Source organism: Abramis brama, assembly GCF_963993115.1.
Source record: "Abramis brama genome assembly, chromosome: 9".
Classification (NCBI taxonomy): Eukaryota; Metazoa; Chordata; class Actinopteri; order Cypriniformes; family Leuciscidae; genus Abramis; species Abramis brama.
In genome coordinates this window covers 4,418,977-4,431,911 of record NC_139971.1, presented here as the reverse complement: position 1 = coordinate 4,431,911, position 12,935 = coordinate 4,418,977, and positions in this window count along the sequence as shown.

Genomic DNA, 12,935 nt, shown 5'->3' with positions numbered 1-12,935 from the left:
AATTCATACGAATTGGGCAATTCGTAAAATATGTACGATTTAGCAAAAATCTTACTAATTTGTACGAGTGAGGTCGTATGAATCCATACGAATTAGCCACCTCATGGAATTCGTACGAATTGCCGTGAGATCAGGCTGAATGAGCACATTGAAAACGAATGTGAAGCAAATTTCATCTAGTGGAAGCGTTTGGTGCTGCGCCAAAAAAATATCTTACTGAAAGGTCATATTTTGAGATATCAACCTCAAAATTGGAACACAACTTGTTTAGATTTATGGCTTTGATTTTCTCACAGTTTTACATGTTTTGGAAAATATATTCATTCATTTAAATTTAAAAATAATATTTTTATGCATTTGTCATAATAATGAACTGAAACGTCTATAACTTTTTTTTTTTTTTTTTTTTTTTTTACTTCAGCAATAATCTGCCAAGTGTCTTCTTTAAAGTGAAACTAAACTGCAAACTACTACAAGATTTAAGTTGGAAATTTCATTTTCAGGTCTATGCTCAAAAATATCACCATAAAATCCCTTTAAAAATACAAAATATTAAATAAAAAACATTATTGAACTAAAACATTTATTTTATTGAAATAGCCATGCGAGCAGCACCAGAGTGTTAGTTACACCTAGAATTCCTCCCAAGGTATTTTACTTAATTTCTGCATTTAAATGGTTCTATCTGCCATGTTTTCAGCTTTCAGGTTTAGATTCCTAATTGAATATTAGGAAATTTTAGTGTTTTTGTACCAGATAAACACTACTGACACTTTGTATACTTGCCATTTTAGCATGTACTTAGCTGATTTGAATCTGTGACTATCAAATTTGGATTTAGATTGTATCTTCAGAATTTGTATGGATTATTGTATTTCCATTTTGTTGAGTTACAAAACTATTTGCACTCTCACTGGGACTTAGCACCAGGTATGATGTCTTAAAGTCCAGCCGAATAAAAACCAATAAGTCTTGGATTATCCTGCCTCAAGGAAAAGCAGGAACAGAGACTATGAAAATAGTTCAGGTCTCAAAATGGAGGACCAATATGCGGGTGTTGGGTGGCTTGGCCTTTGTACTTGATGTAGCATCTGAATGCAGATGGTCACACAGATGGTTGATATTTATATCGCAGGTCCCAAAAACTCATCCGGGTGGAAAGAGCTTTCTAAAACTGATTGGTTTGGAATACAATGTGCCACATTGTAGCACTAAACAATGACTCTGGCCTTCTGTCTATCTAAAAAGGGAGAGTGAGTCAATTGCTTTCTGATTTACAGTTTTTCTCCATTGGTTTGGCTCATTTCTTGAAACAGAAATGACATTCTCAAAACAACATGGACAAACCTCCAAACCACTTGGCAATTGTTCACAACAGAATTGAATTTCTCATTCATTTCATCAATTTGCAAATGTCTAAGTACATGTCTCAGTACATCTTTGCAAATGATTAAGTACAGGTAGCCTACATTTAGCACAATTTCCAAGTGAATAGATCTTGTTGATCTAAACTGATTGTTGATTCTCAGTCTAATGGTTGTTCGCTCCAAAACATGTCAGCGTCATTTCATTGTATAAGTCATCACATGCACAATAGTCTGTTCAATTGTCAAAATTAGTCAAAAACATAATACCATGAATACCATATGTGTGTGTGTATATATATACAGTGAGGAAAATAAGTATTTGAACACCCTGCTATTTTGCAAGTTCTCCCACTTAGAAATCATGGAGGGGTCTGAAATTGTCATCGTAGGTGCATGTCCACTGTGAGAGACATAATCTAAAAAAAAAAAAATCCAGAAATCACAATGTATGATTTTTTAACTATTTATTTGTATGATACAGCTGCAAGTAAGTATTTGAACACCTGAGAAAATCAATGTTAATATTTGGTACAGTAGCCTTTGTTTGCAATTACAGAGGTCAAACGTTTCCTGTAGTTCTTCACCAAGTTTGCACACACTGCAGGAGGGATTTTGGCCCACTCCTCCACACAGATCTTCTCTAGATCAGTCAGGTTTCTGGGCTGTCGCTGAGAAACACGGAGTTTGAGCTCCCTCCAAAGATTCTCTATTGGGTTTAGGTCTGGAGACTGGCTAGGCCACGCCAGAACCTTGATATGCTTCTTACAGAGCCACTCCTTGGTTATCCTGGCTGTGTGCTTCGGGTCATTGTCATGTTGGAAGACCCAGCCTCGACCCATCTTCAATGCTCTAACTGAGGGAAGGAGGTTGTTCCCCAAAATCTCGCAATACATGGCCCCGGTCATCCTCTCCTTAATACAGTGCAGTCGCCCTGTCCCATGTGCAGAAAAACACCCCCAAAGCATGATGCTACCACCCCCATGCTTCACAGTAGGAATGGTGTTCTTGGGATGGTACTCATCATTCTTCTTCCTCCAAACACGTTTAGTGGAATTATGACCAAAAAGTTCTATTTTGGTCTCATCTGACCACATGACTTTCTCCCATGACTCCTCTGGATCATCCAAATGGTCATTGGCAAACTTAAGACGGGCCTTGACATGTGCTGGTTTAAGCAGGGGAACCTTCCGTGCCATGCATGATTTCAAACCATGACGTCTTAGTGTATTACCAACAGTAACCTTGGAAACGGTGGTCCCAGCTCTTTTCAGGTCATTGACCAGCTCCTCCCGTGTAGTTCTGGGCTGATTTCTCACCTTTCTTAGGATCATTGAGACCCCACGAGGTGAGATCTTGCATGGAGCCCCAGTCCGAGGGAGATTGACAGTCATGTTTAGCTTCTTCCATTTTCTAATGATTGCTCCAACAGTGGACCTTTTTTCACCAAGCTGCTTGGCAATTTCCCTGTAGCCCTTTCCAGCCTTGTGGAGGTGTACAATTTTGTCTCTAGTGTCTTTGGACAGCTCTTTGGTCTTGGCCATGTTAGTAGTTGGATTCTTACTGATTGTATGGGGTGGACAGGTGTCTTTATGCAGCTAACGACCTCAGACAGGTGCATCTAATTTAGGATAATAAATGGAGTGGAGGTGGATATTTTAAAGGCAGACTAACAGGTCTTTGAGGGTCAGAATTCTAGCTGATAGACAGGTGTTCAAATACTTATTTGCAGCTGTATCATACAAATAAATAGTTCAAAAATCATATATTGTGATTTCTGGAATTTTTTTTTTAGATTATGTCTCTCACAGTGGACATGCACCTACGATGAGAATTTCAGACCCCTCCATGATTTCCAAGTGGGAGAACTTGCAAAATAGCAGGGTGTTCAAATACTTATTTTCCTCACTGTATATATATATATATATATATATATATATATACTGTACATATATATATTATACCATATAATATTATTGGCCTATTGGCCACCAGGCAATGGTGGATGTCCCAGGCCAGCAAGGGGGCAATATAACTATGTATGCTGCCATATCTGACAATGGTGTGGCCACTCACATCCCCAGTCTTGGCCCATACAATACACAGAAGCTCCTCATCTTCTTGGACCACTTTCATTTTTATTTGATCCCTGAAAATGAGAGAGGTCTCGTAGGGCCTCACCTACCACTATATGTCATTGTATGGGACAATGTGAATTTCCACCGTGGCCCGCTCATCAGGGCCTGGTTCACTATTCATCCAAGGATGGTCATGGTGTTCCTACCACCTTGCTCTCCTTTCCTCAATCCTATTGAGGAGTATTTCTCCGCTTGGAGGTGGAGAGTGTATGAGCATCGGGCTCAAGATCAGAGGCCCATGCTCCATGCAATGGACGCTGCGAGTGAGGATATTACAGGAGATCAGTGTAGGGGATGGTTGTGACATGCACGCCATTTCTTCCCTCGTTGCATCGCAAGGGAGAATATACGCTGTGATGTGGACGAGAATCTGTGGCCAGACAGACAGCAGCGTGTGGATGGCAAGGAGGGTGAGGATGGTGGCCAGGAGAGGGAAGGTGAAGACAGCGACCAGTGAAGAACTGTTAGTTGTGAAACTCCAGCTTTATTTACAGCACTGTAGGCTGCATATAATTTTCATTGTTTTTTGTTTGTGTGTTTATATTACAGTATATTATGCTGTATACATTTTCTTTTTACTCTGATGTATGGAAGTTACTTTATGTGTGTGAATGATAATGGTTACAATTTCCTTGGCAGTATGAGTGCAATGTGTGATGTCAAACCTTGGAGGCTACTCTTACCCTAAAATCCTATTTCTTTTTTTCAGTTTTATACACAATTGTATTCTGTTAGCTAGACAGAAAACAGTACAGTAACCATTGTCAATGAAGGACTGGGCTAAGACTGAAAGGTGGACACGAGGGATATTTCAATGGTCCTCTGCCATAGTGACAAAACATCTAAACATTTTGACTTGCAGTGCTTACACAATGCCAAAGGGACAAAGCATTTTGGGGGCACTGACTGTTTAAATGAGAAGGAAATTTAGTTTTGACACATGAGTGAACTGTTTTGGGAGAGGTATGAACTTTTGCAGATGAACCATGGTGTTGTGCCGAACCATCCACGTTATTTTGGCAAAAGCACCAAGAGTGTTGAGAACGTCCGGTCTGTTTCAAGAAATGAGCCAAAGTAATTGAGAAGGATCTTTGCCGTTTTCGTGGCACTGACTCTTTATATGGGAAACAGATTTAGTTTTGAAGCATGAGTGAACAGTTTTGGGAGAGATATGAGCTTTTGCAAGTGAGCTATAGTGATGTGCTGAACTGTAAGACTGTTTTGCCAAATGATCTTAGAGTTTTGAGAATGTAATTTCTGTTTCAAGAAATGAGCCAAACCAATGGAGAAAAACTGTAACATACAAGCAATGACTTGTGAGTGTACGTTTTTGTGTTAATGTTGAGAAGAAGACCTCTTCATGAGTAAGTAATATTTGGGAACTCTTTCCACGCATGAAAATATAATCTTTCCTAAGTGCAAAGGGAATGATTTAAAAAAAAAAAAAAAATCTATTTTAGTTTCGAGCCCTTTTTCCTCACATGCCACAAGCGGCTTCATGATGCTAATTGTGAGATGCGAGTATACCGTCAGTAGCCGGTCGTGCTGCTGCGAAGACTTTCTGTCTCCTCATGCACGCACACACCTCTCTCCGTGACATCTTTCATAGACGTGTGAGCATTATTCTGACAAGAAAACGAAAAGAGACACATTTGCACTGAGGGAAGGAGAACGCATGTCTTCAGTGACCTCTGGGACTGAGACAAAGATAAAAGGCTTCTGAAGAAACAATACGGACGGAAAAGTCTGTAGAAGTCTATTTTTAGGCACCACTGGCATATTTCGACCTCAGAATTTCACGGCTCATGGATCTTTTATAATTTAATGAACGGGTGGCCTTCTGAGATTTATGGACAGCGGCTCAAGGCCTCGGTAGCCACATGGCTTATTGATCCACATCATTTTGTTTGTTTATGGATCAGTAAAGAGCATTCCTATTCATTTTAATAGAGCAGGGTCTGGGTCACCGCACATTTGCATCCAGCACCTTTTAATCTAATATAAAATCATCATCTGTATCATTTATATATATATAAATATATATCAGTCTACTTAATTTAGTGAAGAGGAAGATTGTATGACGCAAAATGTGTGCTGAGGTAATGTCAAGCAGCAGGGTCCAAAATTAACACCTAATACGTGGTAAATGTGCTTGTTGTGCAAACGATCTTTGCTGTGTGAATAATATGCATTATAATACATGGTTTGCACGTATATGCACACACACACACACACACACACACATACATATATACTGTATATATATATATAAGGAAAGGAATATATATATATATATGAGAGGAATGAGAGGAAAAGAAAGGAAAGGAAAGGAAAGGAGAGGAGAGGAAAGGAAAGGAAAGGAAAGGAAAGGAAAGGAAAGGAAAGGAAAGGAAAGGAAAGGAAAGGAAAGGAGATGAGATGAGATGAGATGAGATGAGATGAGATGAGGAGATGAGATGAGAGGAAAGGAAAGGAAATGAGAGGAAAGGAAAGGAAAGGAAAGGAGAGGAGAGGAGAGGAGAGGAAAGGAAAGGAAAGGAAAGGAAAGGAAAGGAAAGGAAATGAGAGGAAAGGAAAGGAAAGGAAAGGAGATGAGATGAGATGAGAGGAAAGGAAAGGAAATGAGAGGAAAGGAAAGGAAAGGAAAGGAAAGGAAAGGAGAGGAGAGGAGAGGAAAGGAAAGGAAAGGAAAGGAGAGGAGAGGAAAGGAAAGGAAAGGAAAGGAAAGGAAAGGAAAGGAAAGGAAAGAAGAGGAAAGGAAAGGAAAGGAAAGGAAATGAGAGGAAAGGAAAGGAAAGGAAAGGAAAGGAAAGGAAAGGAAATGAGAGGAGAGGAGAGGAGAGTAAAGGAAAGGAAAGGAAAGGAAAGGAAAGGAAAGGAAAGGAAAGGAAAGGAAAGGAGAGGAGAGGAAAGGAAAGGAGAAGAGAGGAAAGGAAAGGAAATGAAATTAAATGAAAGGAAAGGAAAGGAAAGGAAAGGAAAGGAAAGGAGAGGAGAGGAAAGGAGAGGAGAGGAAAGGAAAGGAAAGGAAAGGAAAGGAAAGGAAAGGAAAGGAAAGGAAATGAGAGGAAAGGAAAGGAAAGTAAAGTAAAGGAAAGGAAAGGAAAGGAAAGGAAAGGAAAGGAAAGGAAAGGAAAGGAGATGAGATGAGATGAGATGAGATGAGATGAGATGAAAGGAAATGAGAGGAAAGGAGAGGAAAGGAAAGGAAAGGAAAGGAAAGGAAAGGAAAGGAAATGAAAGGAAAGGAAGTGAGAGGAAATGAAATGAAATGAAATGAAATGAGAGGAGAGGAGAGGAGAGGAGAGGAGAGGAGAGGAGAGGAGAGGAGAGGAGAGGAGGGGAAGGGAAGGGAAGGGAAGGGAAAGGGAAAGCAACTTATGTTACAGTAACTTAAATATTGTATTAAATATATATATATATATATATATGTATATATATATATATATATATATATATATATATATATATATATATATATATTGTACTGATTTTATTATTCATGTTTATCAAACAATTACATTATATTCAATTTATTCACTATGTCTCCTTTCCATGTATTATTCATAAAGTGATATCCACATCTTATTTGAAATTTAATTAGGTGAATATTCATGTAGTTCATGAGCATCTTGTCCTCCACCGTCTTGTTTTCTCTCTCTTTACATTCCTTCTACAGTACCTGATGGTGAACTGCTTCAGCACACTGAGACGACAGAGACACTAATAAGATGAGATCAACTGAGATTGTGGCTAAATTGAGTTACAGCCTCAGTGGAAGATCTCGCCATCAACCCCCAACTCCAACCCTAACCAGACTCAAACCAGTGCTCTTCCCGTCCCGTCTCGCCTCTGGGGATGTCCTGTTGGGAGTTCATTCGCAATTAAAAGAATCACAGCCAATAATGTTTTCGTTCACGGTTCCTTGCTGGTGGAATAATCTTCCCAACACTATCCGTACAGCCGAGTCCCTGACCATTTTCAAGAAACAGCTTGAACTCATCTCTTCTGTGAGCCCTTAACTGCAGCCTGTTGAATAAAAAATTATATGTATACATATATATATATATATATATATATATATATATATATATATATATATATATATATATATATATATATATATATATAATATATTGACAAATGTAGCTTTCTAACAGACTTCATTGTAAAGCATTATCTATTATTTTTTCTAAACTTGTGGCCACTATATATATATATATATATGTATGAAGAGTTCAGAAGCAAAAACCTCTAAGTGCCATCTGAAATTGTCTTCTAGAATGATCATTTTTATCAAGCTTGTATATTTAAGTTCAGTAATTTCACTTAAGTGGCAATGAAAATTACCTATTAATTGCCACTTAAGTGAAATTACTGAACTTAAATATACAAGCTTGATAAAAATGATCATTCTAGAAGACAATTTCAGATGGCACTTAGAGGTTTTTGCTTCTGAACTCTTCATATATATATATATATATATAGTATTTATTTCACAGCTGGTCATATTTTAACCATGTTCAGTTTATTAGTAAGTTTATTAGTTTGTTTATGTTAAAACTGTGTAAACAAAATAGGTCTTAAATTTAGGGCGAAATGTTTTTTTAGTGCAGGTTGCGAAACCTAAAACCTCAACCCCACTCAAATAAACCGAGCGTATGAGGGTAATTGGAAAACCGGAAGCTTTTTATTCCTAAGATAACTTTTGAGCAGCAGCAGCGACTGACTGTACAGCTGAGGCTAGTTTATTGAACCAAATGAATGACTAAATTAATTAGTTGATTAGCCTTGGATTTAGATGCAAATTGAACACATTGATTCCTAGCTGGTGTGTTGATAAGAATTCTCCCAAATCCTCTTTCAGTTATAAAGCATTTCTGTCCTTCATGAATACATTTACTGATGAGAGCAACTCTGCTTATGTTAATTAAAATGTCATAATCTTTGAATCACAGACGGCTGTGATTACCGCCCTTTTTATGTATTTCATTTTTTTTTAATGTCACGTTAGCAGCAAGGCTATCTTCATGGAGAGAACAAAGTAAATAATAAAAGTCTTACAGATACTGTAAAAAAAGCTATACAAGACAACAATTCTTAAAGGTGATACTTTTATATATATAACATCCAATCAAATATTTTTAACTGTCATTGGAGTTTGACACGGAAGCCATGATGGTGGTTCTTCACCTTAATAAATAACCATGTGTGAATCTTGAATGACCTAAATGGCATCTAGTAAAAACAACTTGATCATACCTAGATTTGAAATGACTAAAATCATTTTTATAGGATGAAGTGAATGTAACTTCATGAACACTCTTAAAAATAAAGGCGATTCCACAGAAGCATTTTCAGTTCCCCAAAGAGCCTTTCAGTGAACAGTTCTTAAAATATTTTTTCTTTGTGTGAAGAACATTTTAATAATCTAAATAAGCTTTTTAAGAACCTTTTGTGCTAATGTTAAAGGTTCTTCATGGAACCATAAGGGGCTTTCACACCAGGTAGTTATAGGAACTCCGTCATAGGAACTAGGGCAGGTGGCCAGAGAACAAAATGTTCCCCTAGAGCTATTTTCCTGGTTGCATTTACACCACCTATATAAGTGACACAATCCATTACTCACACCCTGCCGCTCTGGGGGGCATTTCCCAAAGCCAACTATGGTCGCAATTTCCATCATTAACAACACAATTCATCAGAACAAGCGAGCGTATTTGGCTAACGATGCTTTTGGGAAAAGCAGCCCTGGTTGTTGTGCAGGACTTTTATTTTGACAGCGCTGACAACGCCTGAGCCTGGGCAAACAGCATTCCCATTCTCCATTTTCATTAGTTTCCGATCCATTTAACAGTCCTATCTAACATGTTATTAGAAAGAACTGTTAAACTGTTAAACTGTTTCCGCGTGGTTGATGAGCAATGTCGCTAGCTGAGCAGAAATACATAATCGTGTTTCGCTTGGCCACTTTTTAAAGTTGCATTGTATTTCCTCCGTAGGGTAAAGGTTGAGAAGTGCCCTGACTTCTGCGCCGGTCCAGCTATTCATGGTTATGTAAAGCTTTTAAAAAATGGCTGGTGCCGGTGTTTTGCATGCATTCGACCAGTCGTCATACACTTATGGCACTGGGAGTTCCTATTGTGCTAGGGTAGAACTAATTTAGTCCCCCCAAAAGGCGTTTCTATAACTAAAATCGTTCCCAGTTCCTGCGGTGCGAACACACCAGAAAGAGGGTACTTCCACCAATAGTTATAGGAACTATGAAAACGTTCCTATAGATGCCAATAAAGAACCTTTTTTTTAAGAGTGAAGTATGTGGGATTGCAGGAGGATGGAAAGGCTTCTAAATCAACAAGTCAGCATCGGAGGGCAAACTCAAGCACAACCAATCGCTTTGGTTTATCAGTCACGTCATGAATCAAATGGCTAAATGAACCATTCAGCCTTGACCACAGAATAAGATGCCTGTGATTTACACACTAGCCAGGCGGTTCAGTCCAGTCAACAAAACCTAAGAAGCACTCGTGTAATTTATGGCTTCAAATAAGAAACTCAAACTTGGCAAAGCCCATGACTGAAACTGAAGAAAACTGGCAGAGTTGTTATTTGAGGCCACAAGGGGTTTCCTCATGCGATTCGGCTGAAGGGGACAGTGTGGACGGCAGTTGTCTCTGCCCTGGAGCTTTTCTCTGGGGTCACTGGAAATCACCTGTCCATGTCGCCGCTTTCTCGCTTAAACTAGCACAGACAGCACTTTTCTTTACTGCTGTCTCTTAACCATCAGAATCACCAAGGTTAAAGGTGAGATTGCATTTCTGAGAGTTTCGACCCCGTGCACAAAGGCAGTGTGATGAGCCGGGCAAAAGGGCCAGCTTTCAATTTATAGTAGTGAAGTAGATGAGACGACTCATATCTCCGTGTGTAAAGGCTCACGGTCACTCAGAATTTACAGATAACTGTGAGGTTCACCTTTGCTCACCTCATAATTCCAGCAGGAGAAATGTCATCACTTTCTCTCATCTCATCAATAGAGGGAACATTGTATATTGTAATGTATCATGGTTTTTTAGGCATTAAATAGGCTAAATCCCTCTCAAATATGAAAAACGTAACTTCCGGCATTAGTAAATTTTTTCTCTTCATGCATTTACATATTTGTAGTCTTGTAAATACAAATAGTTTGGTTGGGGAAACAATTCTAAATAATACTGCACAATTTATAAGATACTTTCTAGATACTAAAACATAATAAAAAAATAAAATAAAAAAGGTTCACATGTGTTGATTCTTGTTTGATATTTAATAATTATGATAATTGGCAAAAAAAGGCAAAGATTAATTGTATCATCATTCCATATACTACACAACAATTCTGACAAAGCACATATGTATAGTTACAAAGAATAGTTCTTAAAGGGACACTCCACCCATTTGCATTAAGCTTTGCATTGTTAGAAACCCAGTCATACTATTGAATGGTCGTGCAACACTCTCTCATTTTCCCCTGAGATGGGAGAAATCTGTTATTTACCTCTTACACTTCCTCCTACAATGACGCAAAAATCGTCATTTTGCGTCATTGTAGGAGGAAGTGTAAGAGGGGGGGATTTCTGTTGAGACTACAGACACTCGTTCCTCATCTTTCCCGGGGGCGGGACCCGCTCACGCTACAGACCTATCACAGATCAGTGGGTGGGACTTTACTCTCTGAAACTGAAAGCAATATCCTCCATCTTGTTTGAAGCTAAGCTAACAGGCGCTGTGGAGACAGATGTAAAGTTATGACAATAGCGGAGGAGAGTGCTCAATATGATATAGAAGAAGAGGATTTCGGAAGCTTGAATCAAGCTTGATGCTTGAATCAGGTGTTTGTGGCTACCTTTACAAGCCGCATTATAGCGAAGAGCTGCCGAGGCAGAAGACCTGCCTGCCGCGGACGAGGAGCCCGGACTGGCTCGAGTTAGGGCGGACTGGTGGCGCCGGTGATCTCACTATGCAACTACGAACCGCTACGAACACAGAGATAGAGTCCGTCTGCGGCAAAGAATTTCAACGATGACAATTTCTCCTGGACGAAATCTCTGAATCAGACGAGGACACGGATGTTTGTGTTGTGAACTATCCTAGTTTCGCACCGCATATGTTCTGACTGAACATCCAGGTACCATGCAATAATTCACCTTTTCAAAAGAAATACAAACGAGGAGTAATGCACTAATGAGTTCGCCAACTAACTAGACATTTTGTGTGAAATGAATTTCAAGCTCTGGTGGTAGCTAGCCTTGTAGACGGAAGAGTGATTTCTCTTATAGGCAGATATGCGCTTTCTGGATTAGTGGGAGTGGCTTGCGGAGCTGTGCAATGTGGTGCATTGTGGGAGTTGTTGTCTTTCATACAAATGCGTCCTTAAGTTATTTTTTGTCTTTCCTCGGTCACGAAGGCACCAAATTCAAAATTAATTTTACATTTCGACTACATATATGACCCACTTTAAATAAAAAACAATGTTCAAATGGGTGGAATGCCCCTTTAATATTATTTACAGGAAATAAAAAAATATACAATACTGTTTTTTATTTTTATTTTTTTAGATTTAACATTTTTGAAAGAAGTCTCTTCTGCTCACCAAGGATGCATTTATTTGATTAAAAATGCAGAAAAACAGTAATATTGTGAAATATTATTACAATAAAAAAAAAAATCTATTTGAATACGTTCAAGTAAATTTGAATTTATTCCTGTGATCAAAGCTGAATATTCAGCATCAATACTCCAGTCTTCAGAGTCAAATGATCCTTCAGAAATCATTCTAAAATGCTGATTTGCTGCTCAAGAAACATTTATCATTATTAGTGATTTTGAAAATAGCTACGTCATATTTATGTGGAAACCTAGGATTCTTGTATTTTTCAGGATTCTTTGTTTAATAGAAGTTTAAAAGAACTGTGAAATATAAATCGTTTGTAACATTATAAATGCCTTTACTGTCACTTTTGATTAATTGAATGTGTCCTCGTTGAGTCCAAGGAACTCACTGCTCAACCTTCAAATACTTTCAGAATGCTTTCAGAAACCCTCCACTGCTACGGGTAATTCATGTACGCTATATAGTACACGGAATCGGCCCTCTCTATAAGCGAACTAAGTGGCTACTTAGGGCCCAGCCACCACTAGGGGGCCCCCAAACGCCTCGGTTACGACTGTAACCTCGGTTCCCTGAAGAGGGAACGAGCGTTGCGTCGAGAATGACGCTATGGGGAACGCTTTGCGTGATGACGTCTTGAAGCACATGTAAAATCAGTCCAATGGTGTGGCGGAACGTCAGAGGCGGGTGACGTCACGTACCAGGAAGCTATAAAAGCCGGCCTGAAACAGAAAACGAAAGCTTCGTAAAGTCTGAAGTCGTGCTGACAGGCATGAAGGAGATATG